We start from the raw sequence: 18,381 nt of genomic DNA, 5'->3' as shown, positions 1-18,381 counted from the left end.
GAGGTCAGGCGCTCCCTCGTCGGCCGCCATGGCTGCCTGCGGCCATGCCCGGATCCTCCCGTGTATACAAATGTTGCAACCGTCACCTAGAAAAGCTTCAACAGCCGTTAAAAAAAGCTTCAACCATAGACATAGAAAGCTTCAATGGCACTGCACAACAAGGGGAAGCTGCAACCGTTGTTGGATTTTGCTACTACCGACAAAGCTTTTTGCTACATCCATCGGGCAGAACTGCGACCTCGCGAGGACGACAATGATATTTTTGTTGCAACCATAGCAGGATTTTGCTACTACCGTTGGAGGTTTTTGCTACATCCATGTAAGGCGGAGCTGCGACCTCGCAAAGGCGGCGATGGCGTTTTTGCTGCACCCGTAGTTTGATTTTGCTACTACCGGTGAATTTTTTTGCTACATCCATTCAAATGGCGTTGATTGACTCGCGGCCGCCGTCGACGTATTTTCCTGCAGCAAGCATCAATGGCGAGGGCGTCGGAGCTACAACCGTCATTGTCAAGAGCTGCAATCGCAGGTGGAGCTGTTGCATGGGTCGAGGCGAGAACGAGGCCGGGAGGGTGGGGGACCGGTGACGAGGACGGCCGACGAGGGCGGGGTCTGGCGGGCGACGAGGAAGACCGGCGAGGGTGGGGACTAACGACTGGGACGACCACCGGAGGGGACAGGAGGCGCAGTGCCGTGCTCCCCGAGCGGGAGATGCGGATCCAGGCTGCCTGCCCGAGGAAGAAGAAGCTGGGGGCGATCTGTTTTTTTGTTTTTTTTGCCTGGATCTAACGGCCGCGTGGCTCACATCCGACGGCCTGGGCTGGACCGGCTGAAACTTTCGGCTGGTGCGCCGGCGCCTATAAGCGCCCAAGAAGAAAGGGGAGAAAAGATGCAAATTTTCATAGCAGCCTAGGCGGTGCGGTGGTTTTTGCAATGTCTTACTAAGCAGGAGGTCGCAGGTTTCGACTCCCCCCTATGTCCAATTCCTGGCTCTGCCCCTAGGTTAGCGCGAATGTCACGGTTAGGCAATCTTCCAGTCCGAATGGAGAGACCTGGGCGCCGACGGGATGGAATCGGGAGAGTGAAGAGTGTCACTATGGAATAACAGAGGGGGTCAGGAGTACTTGGGGCGGTGTCTCACATCATCTAAGTCTTCTCTCACTGGGTTTTCGAGTGGCCGACGGCAACCCTCCACCCGTTGCAGGTCTCTGCCGCGGGGGACGTCCCATGCCGGTCGCGGCTCCTATGATGGTCGTCGGTGGCTGGTCCACACGCCGCAAGCTTCTACCCCATCATCGTCAGTTGTGCAAGAAACAAGTAGAAAGAGGCGTTAAAGGGGGAGAAGCATGGGGCCTGTAAGAGATCAGGGGAGGGACGCAGAGGAGAAGGCATTGTGCTACTGCATTGTCACCTAGTTGTTGTTAACGAGAGGGAGATGGGAGATGAGGATGGATTTTTTAGGAAGGAAAAAGCTGTCAAGGATGCCTTGTGAAGCGGAGTCACCAGCTACCGAGATTATTATTTTTGGTCAATGAAGGGCTTCCCCCTTCCGATCGATTTTCATTACTGAAAACCAACTTGCAGATCAACAGAAGTTCAAACTAAAAACTAACATAATTCATAACACCGCCGCACAAACCCACACAGGCTATCGACCAAAAGCCCCACAGGTATATAAGTCTGCCACCCCACATCATCAGGGACATATCGAAGTTTAAGAGGGCACTAGAAAATAACAGCTAAGAAAACTACTAAAAATGTAGCAGCATCACAAAGGCACACATCAGCAGCCTACATAATCCTTTTTTCAGTCCTCCAGTCTTGCAACATTGATTCTCCAGCCCTGCTTTGATGTGTAAACTTCATTTGCTACCCACTCTAGTAGTCTTGCTCCCAGCTCCAGCACCCTTTTTAGCGGCTCCTTTATCTGCAAGATAGACCAATCAACCAACCAATGAGCCATTAGTTAGACTACATATAAAGGATCATTTATCCTTTTGTTTTCAAAAATAATCCCATTTCTACTTTTCCAAATAGCCCATAACAAAGCAGAAACCCCCACCATCACTAACTTTTTATCATCCCTGCCAAACTTGTTCAGCCAATCCCCAAAGCAATCTTTTACACTCAAGGGAATGGTTTTAAGCCCACAAACACATCTGATCAACCCCCACATCAGGGATGCCACAGAGCATCCAAACAGATGATTGATACATACGTATCTACTTTTCCAAACACTTTTGCGCTTGTTTTGGACTCTAACTTGCATGATTTTAATGGAACTAATCCGGACTGACGCCGTTTTCAACAGAATTGCCATGGTGTTATTTTTGTGCAGAAATAAAAGTTCTCGAAATGACCTAAAAATCCACGTTGTCACGTTTTGGAATAAATAAAAAATATTGGCGACAGAATCAACCGAAGGAGGCCCACACCCTATCCACGTGGGTGCAGGGCGCGCCCACTGAGGGAGTCCTGGATTAGGGGGTCATCGGACAGCCGGACTATGTACTGTGGCCGGACTGTTGGACTATGAAGACACAAGATAGAAGACTTCGTCCCGTGTTCGGATGGGACTCTCCTTTGCGTGGAAGGCAAGCTTGGCGATTCGGATATGTAGATTCCTTTCTCTGTAACCGACTTTGTGTAACCCTAGCCCCCTCTGGTGTCTATATAAACCGGAGGGTTTAGTCCATAGGAGACGATCATAATCTCATAGGCTAGACTTCTAGGGTTTAGCCATTAAGATCTCGTGGTAGATCAACTCTCGTAATACTCATATTCATCAAGATCAATCAAGCATGAAGTAGGGTATTACTTCCATAGAGAGGGCCCGAACCTGGGTAAACATTGTGTCCCCCGCCTCCTGTTACCATTAGCCTTAGACGAACAGTTCAGGACCCCCTACCCGAGATCCGCCGGTTTTGACACCGACATTGATGCTTTCATTGAGAGTTCCACTGTGACATTGAAGATAGGCTTGATGGCTCGCCTTGTCATCAAGTAAAACATCACCTCCGGGGGAGCCCTGGCTTCAGGCCAAACCCTCCGGCTGGGCGGCTTTACCATGGCCGCCCGTTCGGCCATCGGGCCAACGATGACCTTTCGGGTCATCGAAAATCGTCTTCGCATCAGCCTAGAGTACTCCGAACAGATGGATCTGATGGAGTTGTCATCTTTAAATGAACTCCTGGATCGCATCACTGCCTTGGGAGTCGCTATGGACTATGATCGGATTGGGCTTAAACCCGATCATAGAGAAATTGAATCTCCACCGATCACCCATCAGATAGCAGTAGTGGAGGAGCAATGCGACGACTCTTCCCCTATGTTGAGGAAGAACTATGTTCGGATCTCCAAGCTCACAGAGCTGGATACTCACCCGCAGCTTAGAATCGGACCGTGGGCCGGAAAAATTGGTTGATATCCCGGAGTCCGAACTGTTAAGCTTGGAATTTTGTCAAGCTCCGGATCCTAGATTGGGTCAGGGTTCAGACTTAAATCCACCCACCCACCCAGATATAAGCGATCTTACCTACATCAAACAGCAATCCCTAGAAACGGTCCATCACTTTTGGGCCAGATTCCTCCTTGTCAAGGACAGGATCAAGGACTGCTACGATGAAGACGCAATCTCATTATTCTGCAAAAACTACATGGACAAAGGAATCCTCAATGCAATCAATCGCCGTCACGTATCACACTTTGCTGACTTGGCAACCATAGTACAGAAGTACTGCGCAATGGAAAGCGCCTGGAAAACTCAGACAACCTCTTGGGAGCCACCAGTTTCCACTAAACCCCTCATCCGTACAAAAAGGATGCACCCTCCTCGGTCGCCCGATCTAATAAAAAAAAAATTAAAGCCCACTACGGGGCACGGAACCGTTTTGGAGGGATGGCTCGATAGGCCATGCAAGATACACACAACACCGGATATCAAACCAACCCACAGCCTTAGAGCATGTTGGATACTCCAGCAGGTGGCCAAGAGCAGCGAGGATCTCCTCACCAAAAAACTCGCAGAGCAACATCCCACGAAAGACAACAACCCTAAAGTGTTAACAGTCTTCGAGACTTTTGCCTCAAACAATAGGTGCAAAAGGGCACTCCGCGGCCTCGCCGAAGTCTGCCAAGTTGCAGCAATAAACCACTGGAACGACACGGCCATAACTTTCAACGCCAGTGATGAACCAAAATTCAGAGCAGTCTGGGCACCTGCCGCATTGGTCCTCAGTCCAATTGTGGACGACTTTCGGCTCACCAAAGTGCTCATGGACGGCGGCAGCGGACTAAACCTCATCTACGAGGAAACTCTCAACAAAAAGGAAATAGATAGGAGCCACATTGAGCAAAGTAATACGACCTTCCGAGGAATTACTCCCAGTCGGGAGGCGCGATGTGCGGGAAAAATCACACTCGATGTGGTATTCGGCACGCCGGAGAATTATCGGTCCAAAGAGATAACCTTTCAAGTGGCCCCTTTCAACAACGGATATCACGCCCTATTAGGGCGAGACGCATTTGCAAGCTTTCAAGCTATACCCCATTACGGGTACATGAAGCTCAAGATGCTCGGGCCCAATGGTATCATCACTCTTGCTAGTGATCCGGACATAGCACTCCATGTCGAAAACAAAACCGCCGCCTCGGCCCTCGAGGCATTGTCTGAAGCCCTCGCGGTCGAAGAATTAACCACATTGCGCTCCACGGTGGATAGGGACGACATGATACTTGATACGTCCATTTTGCATCATGCTTTTATATCGATATTTATTGCATTATGGGATGTTATTACACGTTATGTCACAATGCTTATGGCTATTCTCTCTTATCTTACAAGGTTTATCATGAAGAGGGAGAATACCGGCAGCTGGGATTCTGGCTGGAAAAGGAGCAAATATTGGAAACCTATTCTACACAGATCCAAAAGTCCTGAAACTCCACGAAAGTCATTTTTGGAATTAATAAGAATTATTGAGCAAAGAAAGTACCAGAGGGGGCCCACACCATGGCCATGGGGGTGGGGGCGCGCCCCTTGTCTCGTGGGCCCCCTGGTGGCCCTCCGGTGCCCATCTTCTGCTATATGAAGGCTTTTACCCTGGAAAAAAAAATCATAAGCAAGCTTACGGGACGAAACTCCGCCGCCATGAGGCGAAACCTTGGCGGAACCAATCTAGGGCTCCGGTGGAGCTGTTCTGCCGGGGAAACCTCCCTCCGGGAGGGGGAAATCATCACCATCGTCATCACTAACGATCCTCTCATCGGGAGGGGGTCAATCTCCATCAACATCTTCACCAGCACCATCTCCTCTCAAAACCCTAGTTCATCTCTTGTATCCAATCTTGTATCAAAACCACAAATTGGTACCTGTGGGTTGCTAGTAGTGTTGATTACTCCTTGTAGTTGATGCTAATTGGTTTATTTGGTGGAAGATCATATGTTCAGATCCTTAATGCATATTAATACTCCTCTGATTATGAACATGAATATGCTTTGTGAGTAGTTACGTTTGTTCCTGAGGACATGGGTGAAGTCTTGCTATTAGTAGTCATGTGAATTTGGTATTCGTTCGATATTTTGATGAGATGTATGTTGTCTCTCCTCTAGTGGTGTTATGTGAACGTCGACTACATGACACTTCACCATTATTTGGGCCTAGAGGAAGGCATTGGGAAGTAATAAGTAGATGATAGGTTGCTAGAGTGAGAGAAGCTTTAACCCTAGTTTATGCGTTGCTTCGTAAGGGGCTGATTTGGATCCACTAGTTTCATGCTATGGTTAGGTTTACCTTAATACTTCTTTTGTAGTTGCAGATGCTTGCAATAGCGGTTAATCATAAATGGGATGCTTGTCCAAGAAAGGGCAGTAACCAAGCACCGGTCCACACACATATCAAATTATCAAAGTAACGAACGCGAATCATATGAGCGTGATGAAACTAGCTTGACGATAATTCCCATGTGTCCTCGTGGGCGCTTTTCTCATTATAAGAAATTGTCTAGGCTTGTCCTTTTCTACAAAAAGGATTGGGCCACCTTGCTGCACTTTATTTACTTTCATTGCTTGTTACCCGTTATAAATTATCTTATCACAAAACTATCTGTTACCTACAATTTCAGTGCTTGTAGAGAATAGCTTACTAAAAACCGCTTGTCATTTCCTTTTGCTCCTCGTTGGGTTTGACACTCTTACTTATCAAAAGGACTACGATAGATCCCCTATACTTGTGGGTCATCAAGACTCTTTTCTGGCGCCGTTGCCGGGGAGTGAAGCGCCTTTGGTGAGTGGAACTTGGTAAGGAAACATTTATATAGTGTTCTGAAATTTTCTGTCACTTGTTACTATGGAAACTAATCCTTTGAGGGGCTTGTTCGGGGCATCTTCGCCCCGACCAGTAGAGCAAATAGTTTCTCCTCAACCTACTGAACCTATTGAAAATGTTTACTTTGAGATCCCTTCGGGTATGATAGAGAAACTTCTAGCTAATCCCTTTGCAGGAGATGGAACATTGCATCCCGATTTACACCATATCTATGTGGATGAAGTTTGTGGATTATTTAAGTTTGCAGGTATTCCTGATGATGTTGTTAAGAGGAAGGTCTTCCCTTTATCTTTGAAGGGAGATGCACTGACATGGTATAGGCTATGTGATGATATGGGATCTTGGAATTATAAACGATTGAAATTGGAATTTCACCAGAAGTTCTATCCTATGCATCTTGTTCATCGTTATTGTAATTATATATATATTTTTTGCCTCGCAAAGGAGAAAGCATCGCTCAAGCTTGGGGGAGGCTTAATTCAATGTTATATTCATGCCCTAATCATGAGCTCTCAAGAGAAATGATTATTCAAAAATTTTATGCTCGGTTTTCTCTCAATGGTCGCACCATGCTTGATACTTCCTGTGCTGGTTTTTATATGCTCAAGACTATTGAATTCAAGTGGGACTTATTGGAAAGAGTTAAACGCAACTCTGAAGATTGGGGTCGGACGATGGTAAGGAGTCAGGTATGACACCTAAGTTTGATTGTGTTAAATCTTTTATGGATACCGATGCTTTTCGTGGATTTAGCGCTAAATATGGACTTGACTCTGAGATAGTAGCTTCTTTCCATGAATCTTTTGCTACTCACGTTGATCTCCCTAAGGATAAGTGGTTTAAATATAATCCTCCCATTGAAGTAAAAGTAGTTGCACCTGTTACAGTTGAAGAAAAGACTATCACTTATAATGATCCTATTGTTCCTACTACTTATGTTCAGAAACCACCTTTCCCTGTTAGGATAAAGGATCATGCTAAAGCTTCAACTGTTGTTCGTAAGAGTAATACTAGAACATATACACCTCCTAAGCAAATTAAAGTTGAACCTAGTATTGCTATGGTTAAATATCTCTTGGCTGATAATATAGATGGGCATGTTATTTACTTTTGTGATGAAGCTGCTAATATTGCTAGACCAGATGCTAAGATACATAGACCTGTTGTAGGCATGCCTGTTATTTCTATTAAAATAGGAGATCATTGTTATCATGGCTTATGTGATATTGGTGCTAGTGCTAGTACAATACCTTTTTCCTTATATGAAGAAATTATGCATGATATCGCACCAGCTGAGTTAGAAGATATTGATGTTACATTAAGCTTGCCAATAGAGATACTATTTCACCATTTGGGATCGTTAGAGATGTTGAAGTCTTGTGTGGGAAGGTTAAATATCCTACTGATTTTCTTGTTCTTGGGTCCCCACAAGATAGCTTTTGTCCCATTATATTTGGTAGACCCTTCTTGAATACTGTTAATGCTAAGATAGATTGCGAAAAGGATGTTATTACTATTGGCTTGCGGGATATGAAACATGAGTTTAATTTTGCTAAATTTTGTAGACAACCCCATGATAAAGAATTGCCTAGTAAGGATGAAATTATTGGTCTTGCTTCTATTGTCTTGCCTCCTACTGATCCTTTAGAACAATATTTGCTAGACCATGAAAATGATATGTTTATGAATGAAAGAAGGGAGATAGATGAAGTATTCTTTCAATAGGGTCCTATTCTGAAACACAACTTGCCTGTTGAAATCCTAGGGGATCCTCCTCCACCGAAAGGTGATCTGGTGTTTGAGCTTAAACCATTACCTGATAATCTTAAATATGCTTATCTTGATGAAAAGAAGATATATCCTGTTATTATTAGTGCTAACCTTTCAGAGAAGGAAGATGAAAGATTATTGAAAACTCTGAAGAAGCACCGTTCTGCTATTGAATATATTCTTGACGATCTTAAGGGCATTAGTCCCACTTTATGCCAACACAAAATCAAATTGGACGAAGGTTCCAAACTAGTTAGAGATCATCAACGACCTTTAAATCCTAAGATGAAAGAAGTGGTAAGAAAGACATACTAAAGCTCCTTGAGGCAGGTATAATTTATCCCGTTGTTGATAGTGATTGGGTAAGTCCTGTCCATTGCGTCCCTAAGAAAGGAGGTATTACTGTTGTTCCTAATGATAAAGATGAATTGATTCCGCAAAGAATTATTACAGGTTATAGGATGGTAATTGATTTCCGTAAATTAAATAAAGCTACTAAGAAAGATCATTACCCTTTACCTTTTATTAATCAAATGCTAGAAAGACTATCCAAACATACACATTTCTGCTTTCTAGATGGTTATTCTGGTTTTTCTCAAATACCCGTGTCAGCGGACGATCAATCAAAGACCACTTTTACTTGCCCTTTCGGTACTTTTGCTTATAGACGTATGCCTTTTGGTTTATGTAATGCACCTGCTACCTTTCAAAGATGCATGATGGCTATATTCTCTGACTTCTGTGAAAAGCTTTGTGAGGTATTCATGGATGATTTCTCCGTTTATGGATCCTCTTTTGATGATTGCTTGAGCAACCTTGATCGAGTTTTGCAGAGATGTGAAGACAGTAGTCTCATCTTGAATTGGGAAAAGTGCCACTTTATGGTTAATGAAGGCATTTTCTTGGGGCATAAAATTTCTGAAAGAGGTATTGAAGTTGATAAAGCTAAAGTTGATGCTATTGAAAAGATGCCGTGTCCCAAGGACATTAAAGGTATAAGAAGTTTCCTTGGTCATGCCGGTTTTTATAGGAGGTTCATTAAGGACTTCTCTAAAATCTCTAGGCCTCTGACTAATCTACTACAAAAAGATATTCCTTTTGTCTTTGATGATGATTGTGTAGAAGCATTTGAAATACTTAAGATAGCTTTGATCACTGCACCTATTGTTCAGCCACCTGATTGGAATTTACCCTTTGAAATTATGTGTGATGCTAGCGATTATGCTGTAGGTGCTGTTCTAGGGCAAAGAGTTGACAAGAAATTAAATGTTATTCAATATGCTAGTAGGACTCTAGACACTGCCCAAAGAAATTATGCTACTACTGAAAAAGAATTCTTAGCAGTTGTATTTGCATGTGATAAGTTCAGACATTATATTGTTGATTCTAAAGTAACTATTCACACTAATCATGCTGCTATTAAATATCTCATGGAAAAGAAAGATGCTAAAACTAGACTTATTAGATGGGTTCTCTTGCTACAAGGATTTGATTTGCATATTATTGATAGAAAGGGAGCTGATAACCCCGTTGCAGACAACTTGTCTAGGTTAGAGAATGTTCTTGATGACCCACTACCTATTGATGATAGATTTCCCGATGAACAATTAGCGGTCATTAATGCTTCTCGTACCGCTCCACCATATGCTGATTAAGCTAATTACATTGTTGCTAAATTTATACCACCTAGTTTCACGTACCATCAAAAGAAAAAGTTCTTTTATGATGTAAGACATTACTTCTGGGATGACCCACACCTTTATAAAGGAGTAGATGGTGTTATTAGACGTTGTGTACCTAAGCATGAACAAGAAGAGATCCTATGCAAGTGTCACTCCGAACCATATGGAGGACACCACGCTGGAGATAGAACTGCACATAAGGTATTGTAATCCGGTTTTTATTGGCCTACTCTCTTCAAAGATGCCCGTAAGTTTGTCTTGTCTTGTGATGAATGTCAAAGAATCGGTAATATTAGTAGACATCAAGAAATTCCTATGAATTATTATTTTGTTATTGAACCATTTGATGTTTGGGGCTTTGATTATATGGGACCTTTTCCTGCCTCTAATGGATACACACATATTTTAGTTGCTGTTGATTATGTTACTAAGTGGGTAGAAGCTATTCCAACTAGTAGTGCTGATCATAACACCTCTATTAAGATGCTTAAAGAAGTTATTTTTCCGAGGTTTGGAGTCCCTAGATACTTAATGACTGATGGTGGTTCACATTTTATTCATGGTGTTTTTCGTAAAATGCTTGCTAAGTATGATGTTAATCATAGAATTGCATCTCCTTATCACCCGCAGTCTAGTGGTTAAGTAGAATTGAGCAATAGAGAGCTCAAATTAATTTTGCAAAAGACTGTTAATAGATCTAGAAAGAATTGGTCCAAGAAACTTGATGATGCATTGTGGGCCTATAGAACTACATATAAAAATCCTATGGGTATGTCTCCGTATAAGATGGTTTATGGAAATGCATGTCACTTACCTCTCGAACTTGAATATAAGGCATATTGGGCCATTAAAGAGCTCAACTATGATTTCAAACTTGCCGGTGAGAAGAGGTTATTTGACATTAGCTCACTTGATGAATGGAGAACCCAAGCCTATGAGAATGCCAAGCTGTTTAAAGAAAAAGTTAAAAGATGGCATGACAAAAGGATACAAAAGCGTGAGTTTAACGTAGGTGATTATGTGTTGCTATTCAACTCTCGTTTAAGATTTTTTGCAGGAAAACTTCTCTCTAAATGGGAAGGTCCTTACGTTATCGAGGAAGTCTATTGTTCCGGTGCCATAAAAATCAACAACTTCAAAGGCACAAGTCTGAGGGTGGTGAACGGTCAAAGAATCAAACATTATATCTCAGGTAATCCTATAAATGTTGAAATTAATATTATTGAAACCGTAACCCCGGAGGAATATATAAGGGACACCTTCCAGAATGTTTCAGACTCTGAAAGGGAATAGGTACGTGGTACGGTAAGTAAACCGACTCCAAAACAATTCTAGTAGCAATTTTTCTCCGTTTTGGAATATTTAAGAATTTAGGAAAACAAGAAGTAGTCCGGGAAGGACACGAGGCCTCCACGAGGGTGGAGGGCGCACCCACCCTTACTGGGCGCGCCTCTTGCCTCGTGGGCACCTCGTGTGCTCTCCAGACTCTGTTTTCTTGCACATTACTTCTCTTGGTCATTAAAATTCATTATATAATCTCCCGAAGGTTTTGACCACTGTATCGCGCAAAAATCTCCTGTCTTTGTTTCGAGCTGTTCCTGTTACAGATTTAGAGCAAGATGTCTTCTCAAGAGTCAGTCGGGGAGAGTCGGGTGTCCCACCCGACGCCAGGTCCAGGAGCAAACAATGATGCTTATCATTTTGGGCCATCAACGGAGGATGAGATGGAGGCTGACTTGAAAATGATAGATGCTATGGAGGAGGATCAAGAAGTTACCTCTCGTCTCCGAGCTGGATTCACAATGGGAGAACTACAGAGCTCAGCTATTCCAAATCTAGTCATCCCTTTCAATGTTAAATTTCTTTCTTATGAAAATATGAAAAAGAGTGTCACTTGTTCTCCAGAAGCTATGCAGCATCCTTGGGTAAAAGGAGCTTTAGCCGTCACGGGCAAGCTCCGCAAGGAAAATATGGACCTCAAGCAACAAGTCAATAAGCTCGAGGAGGAGAATCGTATCCTGAGAGGCATCATCGCCAAGAAGATCAGAACACCAACTCTGAAGAAGGAGACATAATCACATGGGTATGGGCACTCCCCTTGGCAACTGCCAAGCTTGGAGGAGGTGCCCCGGTATCGTATCACCATCACACTCCTATCTTTACCGTTTTACTTAGTTCGATCCTTTTAGTAATATCTTGATATAGTAGAATAAAGTTTTGGTATGAAGTAGTTTTGAGTTTTGCTTTGTGATCCCTCTATGTAATCGAGTCCGTGAGCTATATAATAAATATTAGTGTTGAGTCAAGGGCTTTGCTATCTTGCTATGATCTTGAGAAAATAGAAAGAATAAAAAGAATAAAGAGTTCATATTGATCTTATGGATAGTAATGACTTCACACATAAATATGAGGCTTAAAAGTTGTTGGGAGTTGACAAACATAGTTTTGATCATTGTTGCAATTAGTAGGAAGTAATAAAGAAAGAGAGGTTTTCACATATAAATATACTATCTTGGACATCTTCTATAATTGTGAGCACTCATTAAGTATGACATGCTAAAGAGTTGATGTTGGACAAGGAAGACAACGTAATGGGTTATGTTTTCTCACATCTTAGTTAAAGTATATTGTCATGGACCGTCCAACATGTTGAGCTTGCCTTTACCCCTCATGCTAGCCAAAATTCCTTGCACCAAGTAGAGATACTACTTGTGCTTCCAAATATCCTTAAACCCAGTTTTGCCATGAGAGTCCACCATACCTACTATGGATTGAGTAAGATCCTTCAAGTAAGTTGTCATGTTGCAAGCAAGAAAAATTGCTCTCTAAATATGTATGACTTATTAGTGCAGAGAAAATGAGCTTTATACGATCGTGTGATATGGAAGTAATAAAAGCGACGGACTGCATAATAAAGGTTCATATCACAAGTGGAAATATAAAGTGACGTTCTTTTGCATTAAGATTTTGTGCATCCAACCATAAAAGCACATGACAACCTCTACTTCCCTCTGTGAAGGTCCTATCTTTTACTTTATGTCTTTTACATTATGCAAGAGTAAGGTGATCCTCACCTTTCCCTTTTTCATTTTATCCTTTGGCAAGCACCTTGTGCTAGAAAGATCCTGATATATATATAAAATTGGATGTAAGTTAGCATGATCTATTATTGTTGACATCACCCAAAGGTGAATACGTTGGGAGGCGAAATTATAAGCCCCTATCTTTCTCTGTGTCCGATTAAAACTCCATAACCATAAGTATTGCGTGAGTGTTAGCAATTGTAGAAGACTATATGATAGTTGAGTATGTGGTCCTGCTGAAAAGCTCTATTCTTGACTCTTTCCGATGTTATGATAAATTGCAATTGCTTCAAGGACTAAGATTACAGTTTGTTAGTTCTCAATGAAGTTTCTGATTCATACTTGACATTGTGAATAGATTGTTACTTGAGCATAAGAAATCATATGACAAAATCTATATATGTTGTTTTTATAAGAATGATCATGATGCCCTCATGTCCGTATTTTATTTTTATCGACACCTCTATCTCTAAACATGTGGACATATTTTTCGATATTGGCTTCCGCTTGAGGACAAGCAAGGTCTAAGCTTGGGGGAGTTGATACGTCCATTTTGCATCATGCTTTTATATCGATATTTATTCATTATGGGCTGTTATTACACGTTATGTCATAATGCTTATGGCTATTCTCTCTTATTTTACAAGGTTTATCATGAAGAGGGAGAGTGCCGACAGCTGGGATTCTGGCTGGAAAAGGAGCAAATATTGGAAACCTATTCTACACAGCTCCAAAAGTCCTGAACTCCATGAAAGTCATTTTTGGAATTAATAAGAATTATTGACCAAAGAAAGTACCAGAGGGGGCTCACACCCTGGCCACGAGGGTGGGGGGCACGCCCACCCTACTGGGCGCGCCCCCTGTCTCGTGGGCCCCCTAGTGGCCCTCCGGTGCCCATCTTCTGCTATATGAAGGCTTTTACCCTGGAAAAAATCATAAGCAAGCTTACGGGACGAAACTCCGCAGCCACGAGGCGGAACCTTGGCGGAACCAATCTAGGGCTCCGGCGGAGCTGTTCTGCCGGGGAAACTTCCCTCCGGGAGGGGGAAATCATCACCATCGTCAACACCAACGATCCTCTCATTAGGAGGGGGTCAATCTCCATCAACATCTCCTCTCAAAACCCTAGTTCATCTCTTGTATCCAATCTTGTATCAAAACCACAAATTGGTACATCTGTGGGTTGCTAGTAGTGTTGATTACTCCTTTTAGTTGATGCTAATTGGTTTATTTGGTGGAAGATCATATGTTCAGATCCTTAAGGCATATTAATACTCCTCTGATCATGAACATGAATATGCTTTGTGAGTAGTTATGTTTGTTCCTGAGGACATGGGTGAAGTCTTGCTATTAGTAGTCATGTGAATTTGGTATTCGTTCGATATTTTGATGAGATGTATGTTGTCTCTCCTCTAGTGGTGTTATGTGAACGTCAACTACATGACACTTCACCATTATTTGGGCCTAGAGGAAGGCATTGGGAAGTAATAAGTAGATGATGGGTTGCTAGAGTGACAAAAGCTTAAACCCTAGTTTATGCGTTGCTTCGTAAGGTGCTGATTTGGATCCACTAGTTCCATGCTATGGTTAGGTTTACCTTAATACTTCTTTTGTAGTTGCGGATGCTTGAAATAGGGGTTAATCATAAATGGGATGCTTGTCCAAGAAAGGGCAGTACCCAAGCACCGGTCCACCCACATATCAAATTAACAAAGTAACAAACGCGAATCATATGAGAGTGATGAAACTAGCTTGACGATAATTCCCATGTGTCCTCGGGAGTGCTTTTCTCATTATAAGAAATTGTCCAGGCTTGTCCTTTGCTACAAAAAGGATTGGGCCACCTTGCTGCACTTTATTTACTTTCATTGCTTGTTACCCGTTACAAATTATCTTATCGCAAAACTATCTGTTACCTACAATTTCAGTGCTTGCAGAGAATACCTTACTGGAAACCGCTTGTCATTTCCTTCTGCTTCTTGTTGGGTTCGACACTCTTACTTATCGAAAGGACTATGATAGATCCCTATACTTGTGGGTCATCAATACTGGATGAGCGATCCAAATCCACCTCCTTCAAACCAGCAGACGAAATAGTCAAATTCCTGGTCCACCCAACGGACTCCATGAAGACATCATCCATCGGGGCACAGTTGGACCCCATGGTCGAGGCTGCACTGCGGGCGCTCTTACGCGAAAACTGGGACATATTTGCCTGGCACCCTTCTGATATGCCAGGAATCCCATGCAGGCTAGACGAACATAGCCTAAACATATTGAAGGGATACAAGCCAGTCAAGCAAACATTACGGCGCTTTTCTGAACCTAAACGACAAGCCATGGGAGATGAGCTAGCCAAGTTACTCGAGGCTGGATTCATCAGAGAGATAAAACACCCGGACTGGCTGGCAAACCTGGTGATGGTACCAAAGAAGGATAAATCCTGGTGCCTATGTGTCGATTTCAATGACCTCAACAAGGCTTTCCCTAAGGATCCTTTTCCCCTCCCCCGCCTCGATCAGATCATCGATGCCACCGCAGGACACGACTCACTGTGTTTCCTCGACGCATACTCCGGATACCATCAAATTAAGATGAAGGAGTTCGATCAAGCTGCAACGGCATTTATCACCCCATACGAGCCTTTCTGCTTCAACACTATGCCTTTCGGGCTCAAAAACGCTGGTGCCACCTATCAATGCATGATTCAAATATGCCTGGAAAAACAAATCGGCAAGACAGGTGAAGCACACGTGTCTGATGTAGTCATCAAAACTAGGCACGTTGAATCCTTAATAGACGATCTGTGTTGGGGATATGACTACTAAGTGTAAACCGGCCAGGAGGGCCCGGTTCACCCTCGACTCTGTTGAAGCCCATGAAGATCCAGAAGATGGCGCTTTACTAATGAAGCTTAGAGGCCCGGAGCCCAAAGGCGGATTAGGGCCCATAGTGGTAAACCGCCATGACTGTGTAACTTGTAATGTAAGTTAGGAAAGGAGAGACCGAGCCGGACACTTCGTATGAGTCGGCCTCGGGGCTCTGTAGACCAGCTGGGCGTCAACCTATGTATATAAAGGGATGACACGACGGTGGTTCAGGGACAAGAGATAACAACTCGAGACTCAGGCAAAGCATATTTGCTCCCTGGTCATCGAAACCCAATCAATCCCATCACAACTAGACGTAGGCTTTTACCTTCATCGAAGGGGCCGAACTAGTATAAACCTCCCGTGTCCCTTGTCCGGTTTAACCCCTTCAAGCTAACCCGTTGCGATGGCTCCACGACTAAGTCGTTTCATGAGGACATCTGATGTGTTAATTCCACGACAGTTGGCGCCCACCGTGGGGCCATCGCACGATGGTTTCGAGTTCTTGAAGGGCAGTTTTGAAGGACTCAAGGGGTATGTGGTTGGACGGATGACCAAGAGTCGTCGCGGCAAGCTCTACATCAATGACGAAGGATGGGGCCCCGAGGCCGGCTCAATCAAGTATGGGTACCGGGTCCCCTTTGGCGGAATTCATGTATTCATCGGCAAAATTGGCAAACCGGGCCCTGAGCCGGACATCTGCACCAACCTCGTCGAGACGGCTCAGCGTGCGAGTCCAGCCCGGGTTAAGCTCGCCATGAAGCGTTCCCTCGTAGGATGTGTCCATGGGATCGGATCTGAACTAGTGTCTGAAGGCGAGACGACTATTTATTCCGACGGTGAGTCATCCACTGGCGAAACCGAGTCCTTGTACCAGATTCATAATGGGGTGTTTGAAGGATATTCCGATGGCAACAATATTCCGGACCTCCTTGAACCGCCAAGTTGGGTTGCTGTTTACATGGCCGGAACACAACCCACTTTGCAGTCTTCACCTACAGCGACAATGAATACCGGATCAGCAGCCGCGGTAGGAGCCCCGATGCGCCAACCGGCTCAAGTTCTCTCCGGTTTGATGGATGCCTGGGCGACCTTGTTAACCAAGACAGTCACCCCGGAGACGCAAGATCAACACAATGCAGACATTGCAAAGTTGAAGGACCAGATAACGCAGGCTAAGGAGGACCTGGCAATTGAGGATGCTAGGATGGCTGAAGAACGGGCCGCTTTGGATGCCCAGTCACAGCAGATTCAGGTGCAGAATTACCGGCTCATGCTGGATCGGACCGCATCAGATGATGTGATGAGAAGGAAGTACCGGTCTCGCCTACCGTCGGTCTACGAAGGACTGAACTTCTTTCGAACACCAAGCGCAGAGCCGAGTAATCCGGCAGCTGCAAACCGGACCGACGCGCCTAGGGCAGCTCCGGATCAACTACGGATAACGGAACCACCCCGACACAATGGATAACCCGCCACAATATGTGTCCACACCGCCGGGTCACTTCTCGAGCCCTCTGGATAACATGATTTCCGCAGCATCGCGCCTGGCAGCCATTCCTATGGAGGGCGATCCACTAGGAGCAATTGAAACGCGGCGGGCTAGGGATCTTCTTCAAACCGCTGTGGTACAACAGCATGCTTATTCCTATAGCCGGGATAGAATTCATTCAACCCCTCGTCCGAGCCCAAGCTATAGAAGGCACATGGATGAACCGGAAGTGTCTAGCAGTGCGCGGCATCGTAATTCTCAAGACATGGTGGATAATGGCAGAGCACGAATGGAAGCCGCTTTGGGTCGTCATCAACCCGCCCCGGTTCAGCCAACAACGTTAGTAGACCGAGGCACCGGGCTCGCTTTTAGTTCTTGGGGAGTGCCATGTCTTATCCCAGTTCTCCATAATGTGCGACTGCCCAAAGATTTCAAGGGTCCACGTAAGGTGCCTAATTACACCGCGGATCAGCCACCTGAGACGTGGGTCGAGAGTTATGAGATGGCAATGGAGATGCTGGATGTGGATGAAGCGGCCTGTGCAAAGTACTTCACGATGATGTTGGAAGGGACGGCCCGTACTTGGTTGAGAAATTTACCAGCTAACTCCATCGAGTCGTGGGATCAGCTGAAGGCCCGGTTTATAGCCAATTTCAAAGACACATGCAAACATCCTATGTCCATCGTGGATCTGGATGCTTGTGTCCAAGGGGAGAACGAGTCAACAACTCATTGGGTGCGCCGGGTTTCAGAAGTGTTGCATTCGTCCGACCGGATTAACGCCGGGCAAGCGATTATCACGCTGGAGCGTAATTGCCGGTTTAAGTCACTGAAGATGAAGTTGGGATGGCTCAAGCGCCACTGCAATGACATGGGAACCCTTATGGCAGCCTTGGTCAAGTATGCCGATTCTGATAATACCAAGGATCCCGATTCTGATGATGAGAAACCGGAGAAGGGAAAGAAGAACGGTGGTGCAAAAGGACAACATCACAACCAAGGAGGCCATGGGAATAATGGTAAGCGCAAGGCAGATAGCTCGAATCTTGTGGCTAACACCAATATGCAGCGTCATAAAGGTGAACCGCCCCAGCGCAGTGGAAATATGAATCTGGAGCGTTTGTTAAACCAGCCCTGCCCAAAGCATGGGACCAAGGAG

The sequence above is a fragment of the Triticum dicoccoides genome, chromosome 6B, assembly GCF_002162155.2.
Source record: "Triticum dicoccoides isolate Atlit2015 ecotype Zavitan chromosome 6B, WEW_v2.0, whole genome shotgun sequence".
Taxonomy (NCBI): domain Eukaryota; kingdom Viridiplantae; phylum Streptophyta; class Magnoliopsida; order Poales; family Poaceae; genus Triticum; species Triticum dicoccoides.
The sequence above is the reverse complement of the archived record's forward strand: the minus strand, read 5'-3'. Positions refer to the sequence as shown.